Consider the following 18,929-nt stretch of genomic DNA (forward strand, 5'->3'; position numbering starts at 1 on the left):
GTGCAAGGGAAGTGCCTTACTTGTACCAGCTCTCAGGAAGATAAACTTTAAAAGGAAGCAAGATCAAACTTTTTTAAAAAATTTTAAAAATTTTATTTTCATAAAGTTGTTCACAATAACTGATTATATTCAATATTCTAACACCCATCGCACCACCATTACACCTTCCCACCACCATTATTTCAAATTTTCCCACTACCACTCAACCCTGACTGCCACAGGTCTACACTAGATAATTTGTTTTCCATTGCTTGTTATGAATAGCATGAGATGTCGTACAGCTGTGAAAAATTTCAAATAATTGGGATCTGGAGACATCTCTGTGGTGAGCTGCTGTCTTTCGGGATTCATTTGTGAGTCTCTGGATCATGGCCATTAATGCGCTTAACTGGCACCTGGACACAGTTTGTGGGTGACAGCCAGGACCCCGGAAGGGCGGGGAGATAGGATGGGGCCGACCTGGGTTTTTCACTGGGTTCTGGAGGTTCAAGGCTACTGGGATTCATTTGGGGCATGTGGAGGGACAATGCCTGCTCCCATCTGAGGCATCCTGGTGAAATCAGCCTGGCACAAGGTCCAAAGACATCTCTGGGTGAGCCGCTTGGTTCCGAGACTCATTTGTGGGTCTCTGGATCATGGTCATTAATGCACTTAAACGGCCGATCGAACATTTTAAAGCACAGAAATGTCTTGAAATATATAATGCCTTGTAAGATTGATCACTTTTCTATTTATAGTTCTGTGACTTAAAAAAAATACCCCGATGTCTCTTGGATATCTTTAGATAGTTATGGTGTTTTCCAGACACTTAAGAAGTCAAAGATCGGGGCTGAAGCGATAGATAGCACAGTGGGTAGGGCATTTGCCTTGCACGTGGCCGACCCGGGTTCGATTCCCAGCATCCCATATGGTCTCCCGAACATGCATTCCTGAGTGCATGAGCCAGGAGTAATCCCTGTTCTAATGCCAGGTGTGACCCCCCCCCAAAAAAAAAGAAGTCAAGATCTATAGCTTCTGCCGTAGCGTTTAGATTAGTTACCACTGACTACCATAGGAAGGACTTCAGAACAGGCCTTTAAAATTTGTTTTGTAGGGCTAAACCCAGCAGTTTGGGGGGTGGGGTGCTGCAGCTCATTGTGCAGGCCCAGAGGGGCTCACTCATGTGGTGCTGGGAATCAAACTCTGGGCCTTGCATTTCTTACACCATCTTCCTGACCCAAAATTTTAATGTTTTTTTTGTCACTTCCCCTCCAGATTATTGAGTTATTGATGTCCTTGTCTTTTCACCTACATATTTATCCACACTCATTAGACCCTCTTACATTTTTCTCACATAACCAAGAAGGACCAGAGGCTGAGGCTAGACCAGGTTATTTTGAGCTATTAGGATGCTTTGTTCTCTTGACTTATGGCTACAAACTTAAGAGCTGCCTAATAAAACCCTCATGGCAGAGCATAAGCTACCATTCTGATCCCAAATTAGGGTTCCCAGGGTTTTAGTTCTATTTATAAATAGAAGCATTCGAGGAAACACTTAACTTGTAGACAAGGTAATATTATTTGACTAACTCAAGGTTATTGCAAAACCATTCAGAATAGTAGAAAAATATTTATCAACACCGCAGTAGTCTAGGAAAGCTATCTAGTTAATGTAGAGATGAGAAATTCTGTCTCAAACAGTATAAAAATCCTGTTGAAGGCTGAACTAATAGTATAAGGGTTAAGGAACTTGCCTTGCATGTGGTTGACCTTGGTTCAATCTCCAACATCCGCACAGTTCCCCAAACACCACCGGGCACAGAGCTAGTAATAAGCCCTGAGCTCTGTTGGGTGTGGTCTCCAAAACACACAAAATGCTGGTTTTTTTTCTTTTTTTGGGTCACACCCAGCTATGCACAGGGGTTATTCCTGGCTCTGGAATTATCCCTGGCGGTGTTCAGGGGACCATATGGGATGCTGGGAATCGAATCCGGGTCGGTCGAGTGCAAGGCAAACGTCCTATCCTCTGTGCTATTGCTCCAGCCTCACAAAATCCTATTTATACTCTTTTCCCCCTCATTTTTGCCTACTTGCTACATGCAAAGTGTGTGTTTTTGGTCCCACATCCCTTATATTAAATAACTTGGTATTTGCATATTAACCTACATAAATCCTTCCATCTACCGTGCGGGGATGGAGCGATTGTATAGCAGGGAAGGCACTTGCTTCGCATGTGGCTGTTTCAGGTTTGATCCCTGGCACCCCATATGTCCCCCAACCTCTCCAGGAGTGATCCCTGACCACAGAGGCAGGAGTAAGCCCTGAGAACCCCCTGGGTGTGGCCCCAAAACAAAACCAACTGAGAGAAAAGTCAAGACTAGATGCAGGGCAAAGTTGTTGTGAAGAAAAGGAGTGAGAAGTAAAATAACATTTGTATGGATAACAAACGGCAGAGCCTGGCAAGCTACCTGTGATGTACTCGGCCCTCATTCCCCAGATCCTGAAAGAGCCCCCAATATGCCATTGGGCTGCACTAGCACGCGACAGGGAAAAATGGAGATGTTACTGGTGCCCACTCAAGCAATTGATAAACAACAGGATGATAATGATACAGTGATAGATAGTAAAAGTGTGCCAGAATGTATTCAATGCAATGCTGCCACCAGGTCAACCTGTACCTGCAGGGCGAGTGCATCAGCAGCCTGATGGTGACTTCAGGCTTCATGATACCCCAAAATTGCCACTGTGCCTCTGGCCGGACCCCTAAAACTCAGGAACAAGTGGCCAAAAGTTAGGTATGTGGGAGCCATGCCCACAAAACACCTCTGGTTTAGCTATACAAGCTCATTTATTGGCTTTGCTTCAGAGATCTATCAGTAAATCTTGAGAGAGATCAAAAGCTGTAGTTAATCTCAGACCTGTGCAAGGCGGAACAGACGAGGGTAAATCAGAGGGGAGCAGATTAGCCTGTGCCTGCCCAGGTACAACCTCCAGCAGCCGCTTGCTTCCGCAATCCAAAATCCTTGCCATGTTCCCAGCTGGACTCCACTGTTTCAGGATGCACCTCACTGAGATATAACCTGCTGAAAATTCAGGTATGCAGCTTTTGTGACTGAAATCTTCAGGCTTTCTCGAGGTTGGGTTGGGTTCCCTCCACCCACCTCCCGGTACTTCTGCAAGCCTTGGCAGTCACGTCCACACCCCAAAGCTGCTACTCAGTTAAAAAAGCTACTCCAGCCTTACCTTCTCGATAAAAATACTGAATACCCTAAACAAATACGATGATCTCTTAACACCTGTATTGCAAACCATAATGCACAAAAAGAGAGAGAGAAAGAAGAAAAGTGCCTGCCATAGAGCAGGCTGTCGGGGGCGGGAAGGGAATGGTTTGGGGATGGTGGGAGGGAAATGGGGGACATTGGTGATGGGAAATGTACACTGGTGGAGCAATGGGTGTCGGATCATTGTATGACTGAAGCCCAATTATGAACAGCTTTGTAATGTCTATCTCATGGATATTCAATAAAAAATTTAAAAATAAATAAAAAATTAAAATAAATAAAAGTTGTCATGATATTAAAATGTTGATAATTAAAAATAAAAGTGATTTTACTTATTTGTTTGTTTGCTTTTTGGTTTTGCTTTTTTGGGTCACACCCGGTGATGGTCAGGGGTTACTTCTGGCTCTGCACTCAGGAATTACTGGCAGTGCTCGGGGAACCACATGGGATGCTGAGAATCAAACCCAGGTTGGCCACATGCAAGGCAAATACCCTACCCACTGTACTATCACTCCAGCCCCTAAAAGTGATTTTAAAGCAAAAACAAAACAAAACATAACAAACTTGGGCTGGATCGATAGTACAGCGGGTAGGGCGTTTGTCTTGCACCTGGCTGACCCAGGTTCAGTCCCTGGCATCCCATATGGTTCCCCCAAGCACTGCTAGGAGTAATTCCTGAGTGAAGAGGTGCAGAGCCAGGAATAACCCCTGTGCTTTGCTGGGTGTGACCCAAAAACTGAAAAACAAACAAATAAAAGCTGAACAACCCAACAAACAATAAAAATCCAAAAGGCAGTTGCAAAAAACTTTCAAAAGAAGATAAAGAACATTAAGAAATGAAAGAACAAGATTTAAAAAAAAAGTCATAGGACTCAAGAACTTACAAGACATTAAAGAAAGAATTAGCACTTGGGTTTCCACTCTAAAAGCTGGGCGCCCCGGTTCTGGGCTGGCGACCCCAGATCTTCTGCTAGACTGCTTTGAGCTGCCTCTAGCTTTGTTAACAAAGGGGCTGAATTGGGGCTAGAGCGATAGCACAGTGGGTAGGGCGTTTGCCTTGCACGAGGCCGACCCAGGTTCTAATCCCAGCATCCCATATGGTCCCCTGAGCACCGCCAGGAGTAATTCCTGAGTGAAGAGCCAGGAGTAACCCCTGTGCATTGCCGGGTGTGACCCAAAAACCAAAAAAAAAAAAAAAAAAAAAAAACCCAAAAAACCCAAAGGGGCTGAATATCCATACTTCAAAAAATGGTTTGAAAATAAGGGTTTTTAGGTTGGTAGAGTCTTTGCCTTTCTGTGTGAGGCCCTGGTTGGCCCCCAGCCCTGCAAAACAGCAACAATCACAGTAGCAACAGTAAAATAATATGCCCATGGTGTAAAGGTGCTGGCCTTACACGCAGCCCACCCCAGTTTGTCCCCCAGCACTGTCTGGTAGACTGAGACCTGCCAGGATTGACCCCTGAGGACAAAGCTGGGAATAGCCCTTGAGCACAACAAACAAAAAGGTTGTCCTTGTTTTCACAGGATTGGGATAGGGTTCAAGTGCTAGAGCATATACCTTGAATATTTAAGACCCTGGGTTCAGCCGTCAGTCTAACAAATTAAAATTTTGTTTACTCTTTATTTTATCATTTATTTATTTTTTGCTTTTTGGGTCACACCCGGTGATGCATTCAGAAATTACTCCTGGCAGTGCTTGGGGGAACCATATGAGATTCTGGGGATCGAACTCGGGTGGGTTCGGATAGTACTACCTGCTGTACCATCACTCTGGCCCCTACCTTTATTTTATTTTATTTTATTTATTTTTTTTTGCTTTTTGGGTCACACCCAGCGATGCTCAGGGGTTACTCCTGGCTTTGCACTCAGGAACTACTCCTGGCGGTGCTTGGGGGACCTTATGGGATGCCGGGGATCGAACCCGGGTCGACCGCGTGCAAGGCAAATGCCCTACCCGCTGTGCTATTGCTCCAGCCCCCCTACCTTTATTTTAATCAGCTCAAATCAAATATAAAATTGCCGGAGCTGGAGTGATAGCACAGCGGGTAGGGCATTTGCCTTGCTCGTGGCTGACCCGGGTTCAATCCCCAGCATCCCATATGGCCCCCTGAGCACCTGAGCACTGCCAAAGGTAATTCCTGAGTGCAGAGCCAGAAGTGACCTCTGTGCATCGCTGGGTGTGACCCAAGAAACAAAAGAGAAAAAATTTCTATTAAAGTAATATTGGTTTATAATATAGGTTTCACTGTGCTGTGTCATTATAAATATCATTTCTTTTTTGCAATAAAAGTTTTACTTAGGAAATACAGGAGCAGTGGGAGTCCCATGGAGTATGAAAGGATTTACATGCCCTGAGTAGGGATGTGGGCTATTCTAGGGTGGAATGCACTATACATAACATTTTTAAATAATAAATAATACTGAGTTATTTTAATGAAAATTATTGTTTTGAATCTGAAAGTTTTGTAATTTTTTGACTGCATCAATAGAGAATAGTCGTTTTAAATCTCCAGTCCCTGTAGTTCCATCCTGGACTGTGGTATGTTACTACAGTAAGGGCATTTTTGTAAAATGTGACTAAAATAATTTTGGAAGCCAAAACCCTAGGACGTGGCAGCAAATGTCACACTACATTGTGGAGACAGGACCCATCTGTACAGACCCACGTCCAGCGTAACGTCCCATTGTCCCATTGTGTTACTGTAACTCGGGATGCTGCCATGACAGAGGTTAAAGGAATATGTTTCGGAGAAGGCTGTAGGAGCAGAGCTGAACCAAACCTAGAACACCCCTTCTCAGGTGGGACCACATGGACCTTCTTCAAGCTGAGCATCGAACATGATTTTCTCTTCCTAACCCAAACAAGAAAACCAACCGTGAGAAGATCTGTTGGGTGGGGGGTCCGTTGCTCCACGGCGAGCAGGCTCTACCCTCTGACAGCCCTGGCCGTGCGTGCCCATGTGGGAGTGTGTGCAAGCAGGAAGCCACAGCCTTTCAGTCTCAGAGGGCTGAGGCTAGCCCACAGCTCTACTCTGCCCTGCTCCCAAACCACAAGTATGTGCGAAATACTCAGGTAAATTGGAGAGGGAGTTGGGTGACAACGTGCAAGCATTGTGCAAGATGGTGTAGACCTTTGTGGAAAATGTTCCCACCCTATTCCAATTTCCTATTTTTGCACAAAAAAATAACAGGTTAAATGGATGGTGGAAAGTGTAGCATGTAAGTATAGTCAACAATTTGCACTGCAGATTTGGAAGTTGCTCAGACAGTCTATCCTAGGGGCCAGAGAGATAGTGCAGTGGGTAGGGCACTTGCCTTGCCCTCAGCTGAGTTGGGTTTGTTTTGTTTTGTTTTTTGCTTTTTGGGTCACACCCAGCGATGCTCAGGGGTTACTCCTGGCTTTGCACTCAGGAATTACTCCTGGCGGTGCTTGGGGGACCATATGGGATGCCGGGGATTGAACCCGGGTCGGCTGCATGCAAGGCAAACACCCTCCCCGCTGTGCTATCGCTCCGGCCCCCAGCTGAGTTGGGTTTGATCCCTGGCACCCCATATGATCCCCTGTTGCCACTGGGAGTGATTTCTGAGCGCAGACCCTGGAGTAACCCCTGAACACTGTTGGGTGTGGCCCAACCATCCCCTACAAAAAAAAAAAAGAAGAGAGAATGCTTATGTATTCACTTATCTATTTTGGGGACAGTGGCACACTAGACGGTGCTGGGCTTATTCAAGGCTTTGTGCTCAGTTATCACACCTGGAGTGGGAGGCCCTATGTAGTGCCGATATTGAACCTGGGCCACCTACATGCAAGGCCGGTGCCTTAACCTTGGTACTATCTCCCTGGCCCCAAAGAACGTCTGTCTCCAAAGTTCTCTCAGCTTGCTCTCCAGGCCGGTGCTCTCCCTTGAACACATATTCGCTTGCTTGTCTCTGTTCCTTGCTTGACTATTTCCATGCTGGAAAAACCCAGGTTCTCTCTTTCTCTCCCCTCACATCTTCCTAAATAAGTTTCAGTAAAGCTACCTTGCTTCCAAAAAAAAAGAGAAAGAAAAAAGAAAGTTATCATCATGCACAAATATGACCAATGTTATCAATGTGAAGTACTTACTATAGTGTTCATTTCACAATATCTATTATCATCAAATCCGACGTTGTAGCCTGAAACTAATATATTGTTTTATAAGTCAGCTGCAAACAAAGAAGAAAGGGGCTGGAGAGAGACTTCAGTGTGGTCTGCTAAGAACTTATTTACCATCTGTGATAAACAGAATACTAGTCACTGATTTAGTTAGATGCTGTAAGAGAATACCATGGTACCTACCATGGCAGGCTTCCTGAGTGACCCCCATGTGCTAAGCACTGCCAGGGGTGTCCCCCAAATAAAAAAAAGGAGCAGAGGATTGAAAATTTGAAGGGATACAAGATAACTTTGCAAGTCAGCTATCTTTCAAAGGTGCCCACACCTGGTTCCATGTTTCTGGACTCAGGAGATAGAGCTGAAGGGGAAACATTTTTAAAACCGATTTTCATGAACATAGGATTCCTCAGTTCCGACTTAAACTTCTCTAAACCAGTGTTGGACCTGAACTGTGGCTTCTGAGGCAACTGTCTTATCAAGCAAAGAAATGAAGGTGACAGATCTCTCCGTGGCTCTTTATTATTCAGTCGTTTTACTGGGACAACTGAGTCACAGACGACCACACATGACACTGGCCATCTATCTGTGGCTCATTGCTGGTGAGTTTGGACCCAGACACAGTGAGACTTCTGCCTGCACTTTCACCTCTGTGTGGCCAGACTGATCATTTATAGCCCAGGGACTCTGCCCATATCAGACAATTTTCAAAAATGAAAATTTTGCTGCTCTTTGATATTTTTTTGGCATTTGGAAGTTAAACAGAGAGATAATAGAACTTATTTCAACTCAGCCTACTTTATTTTTGTTTATTTTCTTTACTTTTAACAATTAAAAGAAATTTTTTTTAGTCTTAGGCATTGTGCTTTATAATACTGCTAATGGTAGGGGTTCTGCATAAAACATTCCAGCATCACACCCTTAACAAAAGTCAAATCAAAATGAATTGAAGACCTTGAAACTAGATCTGAATCCATAAGTTACATGGAGGAAAACATAGGTAGAAGACTTCCTGACATTGAATCTAGAGGTATCTTCAATGATTCAATGCTGTTAGCCAAGCTAACAAAAGTCAAAATAGCTAGTGGGACTATTCCAAACTAAAAAGCATCTGCGGTGCAAAAGAAACAATGACCAGAATATTTTCATTTTTTTTCTTATTTGGTCACACCCAGTGATGCACAGGGGTTACTCCTGGCTCTGCACTCAGAAATCACCCCTGGCGGTGCTCAGGGGACCATATGGGATGCTGGGAATCAAACCCAGGTCGGCCGCGTGCAAGGCAAACACCCTACCCGCTATTCTATTGCTCCAGTCCCAATATTTTAATTAAAAAATTAATTTAGTGCTCTTTGGAGGCCAAACCATACTGTGCTCATGGTTTATTCTAGACTTTTCACTCAGGAATAACTCCTGAGGTGCTCAGGGATCTGTATGTGATAATGTGGCTAGAAATGGGATCATTCACATTCAAGGCAAGTGTCTTCACTCTGTACCTTCTCTACTTGTTCTGCACTCTAGGATCACTCCTGGTGGGGCATGGGGGACCTTTTGGGATGGTCAGGATGAACCTGGGTCAACCGCATGTAAGGTAAGCAACTTACCCTCTACACTATTTCTCCGGCTCCAGCCCATTTTATTTTAAAATTAAAAGTTGCTGGAGGGGCTGGAGAGATAGTACAGTGGGTAGGGTATTTGCCTTGCACGCGGCCAACCCAGCTTCAATTCCCAGCATCCTATGTGGCCCCCCGAGCACCGCCAGGAGTAATTCCTGAGTGCAGAGCCAGGAGTAACCCCTGAGCATCGCTGGGTGTGACCCAAAAAGAAAAAAAAAAGTTGCTGGAGCTGGGATCAGGCATTTGACTTAGTGGAGAGCTCAGTCCGTTCTTGTCCTTTTTGGTATCAGTACACAGGGAACACAAGTAGAACCTATTCCTACGTATATTCACCATGCCGAGGTTCAACTTTGATTTTACAATATATAGAAGAGAATTCGTTATCGAGAACATCAGTAAGTTCCAGGGAACACTGGGGAAAGTGCTGACTATAATCAAGGCAAATACAAAACCAGTGTAGGCAGTTTTTATTGTTGTTGTTGTTGTTTTAAGGGTAATGTCCCCATGGTCCTTGGTGGCATGGTGCCTCAGTGCCTGTGTGGCTCTGCCGGGTAGAGCTGGGGCCACACCCCCAGCGTGGGACATGCTGTACTGGGCATCCAACTCTGGCCTCAGACATTTAGGGCACATGCCCCCCGGCCCCCTTGAGCTATCGCCCAGCCTCTCTAGCTCCATGGACTAAGTTCATTGTTTTTCTTTAAATCGCAGTTATTGTAAGATAGTGTGTGTGTGCAGTAAAAAAACAAATGCACAAAGAAAGCAAGAATGGAAAGGAACCCAGTCAAAGGTAAGTCTTCCTCCCGGATCTCTTCACCATCTTTAGATTTCTCCCCGATAAAGAAACTTTGGGGAAGTAGGTTGGGAAATCTAGTGATTGGGAAGTAAAGAAACTTTTCCTTATCAGAGGGAAAGCGACAGTGGATGAGCCAGTGGTGAGTCACTCTTAGTCTTCAACATGTTGTGATATAAACTCAGCCCCCCGGGGGCCAGCGGCTTAGTAAGAATGGTAAATGACTTGTCTTTCTCTTGGCCAATCCAGGTTTGATCCCTGGCACCCTGGCACTGCCAAGGAGCGATTCCCTGAGCACAGAAGCAGGAATAAGCCTGAGCACCAGCAGGTATGGCCCAAACCACCCCTCTGAGAGCCCCCAACCCCCAAACTCAGCATTGTTGGAAGGGGCCACACACATTGGTTTCTGTTTTTAGACTTTGGGGGCTACATCTAGCAATACTTAGGGGTTACTCCTGGATCTGTGCTCTGGAAACAGTCCTGGCAGTGCTCAGGGGGATCATAAGGGGATACTGGAGCATCGGCCGTGTGCCAGGCAAGCACCCTGCTCACTGTACCATCTCTCTGGCCCATTTTTGTTTTGTTTTGTTTTGGGGCCACACCTAGTGGTGCTCAGGGGTTACTCCTGGCTCCGCACTCAGGAATCACACCTGGGCCTGCTGCATGCAAGGCAAGCACCCTACCCACTGCAATATCTCTCCAGCCCTAACATTGGTTTCTTAATAGTCATCCTTGGCATGACTGCTCTGAAGTGGCTAAGATCCAAGGTTTAGAAATGGTTGCACCAAAAAAATTCGAATGCCGTGTTGTGGATCATTGACTAGGCACCGCTCCGGTTACAGTTTAACCATAAGAAATAATTCAAACTCTGGAAACAAGTGGCAATAAGTGGAACATTCATCAGAGGTTTGAAACCGTTCTAATTTATATTTCATAGAGTATTCCTCTTTCTTCACTGTCATGCAGTTTGACTATTGAAAGTATTTGTTGTCTTGGGAAGGGCAGCTTTCCAAAGAGATAAGTCTGTTAGGAGGGAAACCCGTCTTCTGTTTGTACCATCCTAACTGTAAATGTTTGTCTCTCTGTTCACTTCTACAGGAAGTTCACCCTCACGTAAGTTTCTTGTCTTTCCATGGTCAGTACTTCCTTCTCTGTGATATTTGAGTATTTAAAAATTCATGGTGTCTATAAGCTTTCTTATGTGGTTCATTGTATTTATTACAATTCTAGAGAAACATCACGAATCACAAATCACGAAATCCCGTTAATCGTCGATTTCTCGGGCGGGCTCAGTAACCTCTCCATTCGTCCTTTCCCTGAGATCTTAGAAGTCTCTCTTGACTCTGCCCTCCCAACGATGTCGCACTGGGGGCTTTTTCAGGGTCAGGGGAATGGGATCCAGCTTGTTACTGGATTTAGCATATGAATACACCATGGGAAGCTTGCAAGGCTGTCCCATGTGGGCAGGAAACTCTCAGAAGCTTGCCAGTTTCTCCCAGAGGGAGAAGTAGGCTACAAGATATCACGTGCTTCTGGGAGCTCGCCTTTAATTCTCTGGATGTTGGCTGTTGATGGGATTACACACACCTGGCTTTCTCTGCCGGTACCTTCATGCGTGAGGCCTGTCCAATCGTGTGGAGAGGGGCCTTGAGCATGGCTGTAGCTAGGTTCCAGTGTCTTCGGCCACCGGGAGCTCTGCTTGGGGTGGGGACGGAAGCTGGAGCCCATCTCCTCCGAGGGGCCCTGGGGAAGACATCCAGGTGTGCGGGCAAGAGACTCTCTGTTTCCTCTAGAGAAACATAGAAGAAATATTTCCTATTTCTGTTCTAGATCTTGGGGCCATACCTGGCATTGCTCAGAGCTTACTCCTGACTCTGCTCAGAGATCACCCCTGGTGGGGCTCATGGGACCACATAGGTGTCAGGGATTGAACTTGAGTTGGCTGCGTGCAAGGCAAGTGCCTTATCCTCTGTACTATCTCTGCAGCCCCTGTTCTAGACATTTTCTGATTGTGTCCTGATAGCTCAAAACCCAGTATCTTATCAGATGATTCTTTAAATGCACCAGTCATAGCTCTTTATAGTAGCTTTAATTTCCTGTATTTTAAAGAACCATTGCTGGTCTTTATAGTCCATTCAGTAAGCATTCATTTCTTTGTCCAGGTACTATTACTGTACTCTAAATTGAATGAAACATAGTGCCATTTTACAATGCTTGGCACCAGAGGTCAACCAATAGGGGAAGAAAGCAAAATGAAAACTAAGCAAAATAAATTATAGGAAATGTTGATACAGGTCATCATTCACAATTTGGATACCATGATGGTGAAGTATAATAGTAATGTCAATAAACCTTGTTTTGGTAGCTTTATGCTGGTGCTATCTTCAGGTAATTGTTTATTTTAGTTTATGGGCCACATCTGGCAATGCTCAGGGCTTACTCCTGGCTCTGCACTTAGGAATTACTCTTGGGATGCCAGGATTGAACCAGGCTCTGTTGTGTGCATGGCAAGCACCCTACCTGTTGTACTGTCATTCTGGCCCCATAACTGTTTATTTTAATATTTTTAAATTTTTAATTTAATTTTTTAAATTTAAATTTAATTTTTTTAGTTTTTAATTTAAAAAATTTAATTTTTAATTATTTTTTAAAAACAGATGATTTTTTTGGCTTTTTTTGGGTCACACCCGGTGATGCACAGGGGTTATTTTGCCTTTGCACTCAGGAATTACTCCTGGCAGTGCTCAGGGGACCATATGAGATGCTGGGAATCGAACCGGGTCAGCTGTGTGCAAGGCAAAAGCCCTACCTGCTATACTATCACTCCAGCCTCAATAATTTAAAATTTTTAATTTTTAATTACAAAGGAGCCCTACCTGCTGTACTTTCCCTCTGGGGATTTGTTATTTCACTTTTTTTTTTTTTGCTTTTTTGGGTCACACCTGGCGATGCACAGGGGTTACTCCTGGCTCTGCACTCAGGAATTACCCCTGGCCGTGCTCAGGGGACCATATGGGATGCTGGGATTTGAACCCGGGTCGGCCGCGTGCAAGGCAAACGCCCTACCCGCTGTGCTATCTCTCCAGCCTCTGTTATTTCACTCTTATGTTCTATTATATCCTGCAAATGAGAGAGATCATTCTGTGTCTCTCTCTCTGGCTAACTTCACTCAGTGTCATAGCTTCCAGACACATCCACATAATAGCAAATTGCATGATTTTATCTTTCCTTGTGACCAAGTAATATTCCATTGTGTGTATGAATGTGACCTTAGTTTCTTTATCCAGCCATCTGTTCTTGGACACTTGGGTTGCTTCCAGATTTTGCCTGTTGTGGATAGCGCTGCAGAGAACACAGGGGTGCAAAGGTTCTTTTCTCTGTGATGGTTTTGGACCCTTGAGGTAGATGCCAAGAAGTGGAATTTTGCTGAATCAGGTGAAAAATTTTTTTGAATAAAATCTATATTGTTTTTTGAGGAATATCTGTATTGTTTCCCAGGAAGGGTGGGCAAGTCTATACTCTCACCAGCAGAGAATAAGGGTCCCTTTCTCCTCGCATTCATGCCAGGAGAAAAGAGCCTGTTCTTGCTCTCTTTTTTTGGGTGGGGGCACACTTGATGATGCTTAGGGTTTACTTCTGACTCTGCTCAGGGAATATTCCTGGAGGAACTCAGGGAACCCTGTGGGATGCTGGGATCGAACCCGGGTTGACCTTGTGCAAGGCAAGCACGCTCCCCACTGGACTATCATTGCCCAACCTCTTAGTTGTTCTTTCTGCTGTAAGCCAGTCTCGCTGGTGTGAGGTGATCTCTCACTGCGGTTTCGATTTGCATCTCTCTGAGGAGTCACCATGTAGAGCATTTGTCATGTTGTATGTCGTTTGTATGTCTTCTTCGAGGAAGTTCCTGTTCATCTCTACTTTGCGTTTTTTTTGATGGTGTTAGATTTTTTTTGGAGGGGGAATATAGTTCATCAGTGCTTCAGTGTTTTGGATATTAATATTTTTATCATGTGAGTGATGAGCAAATAATTTCTTCCTGTCTGTGGGGTGCTTTTGTATATTGGTTACTACTTCTTTTGAGGTGCAGAAGCTTCTTAGTTTAATGTTCCATTTGCTTATCTTTGTGTTTGGTTTGCTTGGCTAATGGCATTGATTCCTTTAAGATGCCTCTAATTTCAATGTTCTGGAAAGTTCTGCCTATGTTTTCCTCAGTGTAACTTATGGATTCCGGCCTGATATTGAGGTCTAGAATTTATTTTGATTTGGCTTTCGTGCCTGGTGTTAGTAAGGTGTCTGAGGTGGTTTTTTTTTTTTTTTTTTTTTGGCCATACCCATCAATGCTCAAGTTTTACTCCTGGCTCTGCACTCAGGAATCACTTCTGGCAGTGCTCAGGAGATTATATGATTATATGGGATGCTGGGGATTGAACCCAGGTTGACCACGTGCACGACAAACATCCTATCCACTGCACTATCTCTCCAATCCCTGAGTTCATTTGTTTTCTTTTTGCATGTGGGCAACCAGTTTTTTAAGCACCATTAGTTGAAGAGGCTTTCTTTGCATCACTTCATTTTTTTTTGTTCCTGTATAAAAAATCAGCTGTCCATTATACCTGAGCATCTGTGTCTTGATTTTCAATTCTGTTCCAGTGATCTGAGAGTCAGTTCCTGTTCCAGTACCACGCTGTTTTAATTACTACAGGTTTTTAATACAGTTTGCCATTGGGAAGAGCAACGCATCTTCTTTTCCAAGAGGATGCCTTGGCTATCTGGGGTCGGAGGTTGTTATTCCATGAATTTCAGGAGTGTTTGCTCTGTTTCTTTTAAAGTGTCACTGGCGTTTTAACAGGGACTGCATTGAACCTGTATGATGCTTGGGGTGGGGGAGTGTTGCCTCTGTGACAAAGTCAACCCTCTCCATCTGCCTTCCCCATGGCGTACTCACCAGAAACGGGCCCTTTGTGTGGTGTTGCACTCACCTTCCTCAGCCGTGCCACGGCCATGTGCAAGCTAAGAGCGGAGACTTCACTTTTGCTCATCTCCGCAAATGGGCCTGTCCTCGCACGTGAACTTGCTTGATAAAGGCCTGGGAGCCCGTGACAGCAGGCAGGCACCCACTAAAGTGCGTAGAGTGGAACTGCGGTTCACGGGCTTTCTTTTTTTTTAATTGAGTCACTGTGAGATACAGTTACAAAGCTTTCATGTTTGAGTTTCAGTCATACAGTGATAGAGCACCTGTCCCTCCACCAGGGCACTCTGTCCACCACCAGTGTCCCCAGTATCCCCCCGGCCCCGCCGCCATCCCATCCCTCCCCCTGCCTGTGTGGTAGACAATTTCCACAATACGCTCTCTACTTTGATTACATTCACTATTTTGACACTAGTCCCACCATTATTATTTGGAAGTTTCCCACCGCCACTCAAACCTGCCGAAAAGGCAGTGCTAGATGTTTATTTTGTATTTTGTTATGAGTAGCATATGAGGTTGCGTGGCCATGAGAGCGGCCATGTGCTCCTGAAATTCTAAAATTTTAATAATGAAGGTCTGGAGGGATCTCTGCAGGGAGCTGCTCGGTTCCGAGATGCTTTTGTGTGTTGGTTCGTGGGCGTTTTGATGTTAAAGCACATCTCCCATGAACTCCGCCCTCTTGGGATGAATCGGCCATCTGCTCTGAGCACTGTGACTATTTGCTCTGGCCCCATGATTTTGGTTTTTTTTTTTTGGGTCACACCTGGCGATGCATAGGGGTTACTCCTGGCTCTTCACTCAGGAATTACCCCTGGCGATGCTCAGGGGACCATATGGGATGCTGGGATTAGAACCCGGGTGCAAGGCAAACGCCCTACCCGCTGTGCTATTGCTCCAGCCCCTGGCCCCATGATTTTGACATGCACAGGCACCCCTGCACTGCTGAGCTGAACGTGGCTGCCCTGCCCCCTCCCCTCCCTCTCCTTCAGCATCCTTCCGGTCTGCACCTTGTCCAGCCTTTCCCGGGAGCGTGTCTGAGGGTCAGAGAGGAGGGCCTTCAGCCTGGCCGGCATCTCCTCTCCACAGAGCTGGGCTCTGCGGCCAGGACGACCTGCCAGCCTGAGGATGCTCCTCGTGCTTCCCGAGGCTCCACGAGGATCCCTCCCGGGTCGGCCTCCATGGCTGCTGCCCAAGGTGGCCGTCTGCGGTCATCACAGCATGTCACTTCATTGGCTGCCCACACTCGGGGCCAGCTCCTGGCTCTGTCCCCAGGGACCACGTGGGGCATCATATGTGGTGCCACGGAGCCTACAGGGTTGACCCTTGCACTATATCCCTGGCATGCTTTGCTTGTTCACAACATCACAACATCTCACAAGCTAGAAAGTGATTTCCAGTGGGAAGCTGGGAAATTTTGTTACTATTATTATTATTATTATTATTATTATTATTATTATTATTGGGTTTCACCCGGCGATGCTCAGGGGTTACTTCTGGCTCTGCACTCAGGAATTATTCCTGGCCGGGTCAGCTGTGTACAACAAAAACACCCTGTCCTATCACTCCAGTCCCTTATTTTTTTTTTCTCCAGAAATCTTAAATAAATATACCCCCAATGTGATGGAACTGGAGCAATAGCACAGTGGGTAGGGCATTTGCCTTGCACATGACCGACCCAGGTTCGATTCCTCCACCCCTCTTAATACACTCAGACATGTGGTGGCCAGGGCCAGGGGCAATAACTGCACAGAGAAAAGGAGGCTGCACAATCTATTCAGCAAGTTCCATGCTACACAGTCTGAACATACGAGTGGGGAGAGGCTCTGTCAGGATTGTTTCTTCCAAGACAGAGGATTTGCTTTCTAACTTGCACAGCTATGTCATGGAAAACTTAGTGATTAAAACAAACGAACAAACAAACAAATCCAAACTAGGGCTGGAGAGATAACACGGCAGGGAGGTGCTTGCCTTGTACATGGCCAACCTAGGTTTGATCCCCAACACTCCATATGGTCCCCCGAGCACCGCCAGGAGTAATTCCTGAGTGCAGACCTGGGAGTAAGTCCTGAGAAATGGCCAGAGGTGTGGCCCCAAACCAAAACTAAAGCAATTCCCCCCTCCCCGCCCCCAAACTCCACCCGGTTATGGCACATTCTTCATCCTAGAGGTCATCTGAGATGTGACCTTTTGCTTTTCCCCTTTGGAGAAGCACGTGTCCTCTCTTCAACACATCTCTCTTCCCCTCATCATCATCATCATCATCATCATCATCATCATCATCATCATCATCATCCCGGTGATAGTCGATTTTCTCGAGCGGTCTCAGTACCGTCTCCATTCGTCCTAGCCCTGAGATTTTAGCAGCCTCTCTCTACTCGTCCTTCCCAACGGTGCCTCATGGAGGCTCTTTCAGGGTCAGGGAATGAGACCCAGCATTGTTACTGGTATTGGCATATGAATACGCCACGGGGAGCTTGCCAGGCTCTGCCATGCAGGCAGGAAACTCTCGGTAGCTCGCCAGGCTCTCCAAAGGGGAGAATCAGGCTATGAGATGTCCCCCTCGTGCTACTCTAAATAAAACTCTCCTACTGGGAAAAAAGCCAAACAAACCTGCACTTTGATCATCTCAGTTTGGGTGGGATCAGCTGACTGCAGCCGGGGTGGGGGCGGGCTGGCTTCTCCCCCTGCCCACTCACATGCCGGCCACAGCATCCGCTTCCTCTCAGGAAGCCTCGTCCCGCCCTCAGTTTCCTGCCAGCTGCTGCCTGCGGGGCCTGGGCCTCTCCTCAACCTGCCACAACAAGCACAGCCGCTGCCACGCTGCTTAGTTCCTTGGGTGCGTGAGGGCCACGCCCAGAGACGCTCAGGGGCTGCTCCTGGTGCACACCGGTGGGGCTCACGGCTACTCCTGGTGGGGCCGGGGGCCACACCGGCAAAGCCAGTACTATAATTTCTTTTTATGGCGGCACCATGCCCCCATGTCAAGTGTTTTTAAATGTTTTATGTTTAAATGCTTAAATTTTTTCTCTTAAAGGAGCGATCACTCCAGGCTGGAGTGATAGCACAGCGGGTAGGGTGTTTGCCTTGTACGTGGCTGACCTGGGTTCGATTCATCCAACCCTTGCAGAGAGCCCGGCAAGCTACCAAGAGTATCCTGCCTGCACGGCAGAGCCTGGCAAGCTTCCCGTGGTGTATCTGATATGCCAAAAACAGTAACAAGTCTCACAGTGAAGACGTTACTGGTGCCCGCTCGAGCAAATCAATGAACAACGGGACAACAGTGCTACAGACAGTTCTGTTCTTTTTTTTTTTTTTTTTTTTGCTTTTTGGTTACACTCAGCGATGCACAGGGGTTACTCCTGGCTCTCCACTCAGGAATTACTCCTGGCAGTGCTGTGGGACCCTATGGGATGCTGGGTATAGAACCTGGGACGGTCGCATGCAAGGCAAACGCCCTCCCCGCTGTGCTATCGCTCCTGCCCTCAGTATTCTCATGTGTTAAGACTGCATCCTCTCAGGAGCTGGAGCAATAGTACAGTGGGGAGGGCGTTTGCCTTGCACGTGGCTGACCCGGGTTCGATTCCCAGCATCCCATAGGGTCCCCCAGCACCGCCAGGGGTGATTCCTGAGTGCGGAGCCAGGAGTAACCCCTGTGCATTGCCAGATGTGACCCAAAAAGAAAAAAAATGAAAAAAAAGATACTAATAACATATTGTATTTCACTGGTGCCTGCTCGAGTAAATCGATGAACAACGGGATGACAGTGATACAGTGACTTCACCTAAGGTCCAGAATAGTGTAATTTTAACATGTAATCAGTGGAATGCAATTATGAGATATTGCCTTTCTTAGCAGCTTTCTTCGATATGCCCCCTTCTTTCCACACAGCACATATTTGGGTTTTGGCTAGAGTGTCTCATGTGCTTAGTTACCTAAGCGGCAGTGGCTTATGTATTAGACAGTTATGTGAGCATGTTCAAACATAGACATGGGGCTGGACCGATAGCACAGCGGGGAGGGCATTTGCCTTGCACACGGCAGACCCAGGTTTGATTTCCAGCATCCCATATGGTCCCCCAGGCACCACCAGGAGTATTTGTTGAGTGCAGAGCCAGGAGTAAACCCTGAGCATCGCCGGGTGTGACCCGAAAAGCAAAAA

Source organism: Sorex araneus, chromosome 2 (genome assembly GCF_027595985.1).
Source record: "Sorex araneus isolate mSorAra2 chromosome 2, mSorAra2.pri, whole genome shotgun sequence".
NCBI classification, from domain to species: Eukaryota; Metazoa; Chordata; class Mammalia; order Eulipotyphla; family Soricidae; genus Sorex; species Sorex araneus.